This window comes from Arachis ipaensis, chromosome B10 (assembly GCF_000816755.2).
Source record: "Arachis ipaensis cultivar K30076 chromosome B10, Araip1.1, whole genome shotgun sequence".
NCBI lineage: Eukaryota > Viridiplantae > Streptophyta > Magnoliopsida > Fabales > Fabaceae > Arachis > Arachis ipaensis.
Window position 1 is genome coordinate 4,163,189 of NC_029794.2, and position 605 is coordinate 4,163,793.

General features: G+C 38.3%; 1 protein-coding gene across 1 annotated transcript in view; it reads left to right on the top strand.

The window, feature by feature from the left end:
- The window catches only part of LOC107623379 (ethylene-responsive transcription factor 4), a 1,268-nt gene extending 959 nt beyond the window's left edge, over positions 1-309 (top strand). Inside the window, exon 2 of the mRNA XM_016325617.2 lies at positions 1-309. The gene's annotated coding sequence lies outside the window, so the exon portion shown is untranslated.

Sequence of the window (605 nt, forward strand, 5' to 3'; positions counted from 1 at the left end):
TATCTCTATCCTTTTTTTTTTTTTTTTTGTTAAGAAAAAATCTAATTAAGAAGAGGTAATCGTTTTGTGAATAGAATAGATAGGCGATTGTTGTGTCCAATTTTTTGCGACTGGGAAACTAAACGATCCCGTTTGGATCTCTGTTGTTCCGGAAACCCCAATGTTAATTACGAAACTGCCACTAGTTTTTGTTAATGATGATCATGAATTAGTTGTAATAAACTAATAATGCATGGTTTTTTACTTGCAGTGCAGTGCAGTGCAGTTTTTGCCTTCAATAATAGTAGTAAGATGAAAATGTTTGATGATCCATTTAAGTGCGTGTGTGTGTGTCTGTATTATTAATTGGGTGTTGTTAAAGAGGCGGCCAGACTGGTTGGAGTATTGGTGGTGGTAGAAGGGGAATGAATGGTGAATGATTGATTGAGGAGAGGACGCCACGTGACAGATGTCTATTGCGTGTTGTGCGTTGAAGCTGACTCCAATGCCTAATACAGCGTGGGGATTCAAATCTACATCTCCCTCTCACACGTGGCCTTATTCCATTGCCTCATCTTTGTCCCTTCTTCTAACTATACGACGTTCAACTATAAATCACTTGAATC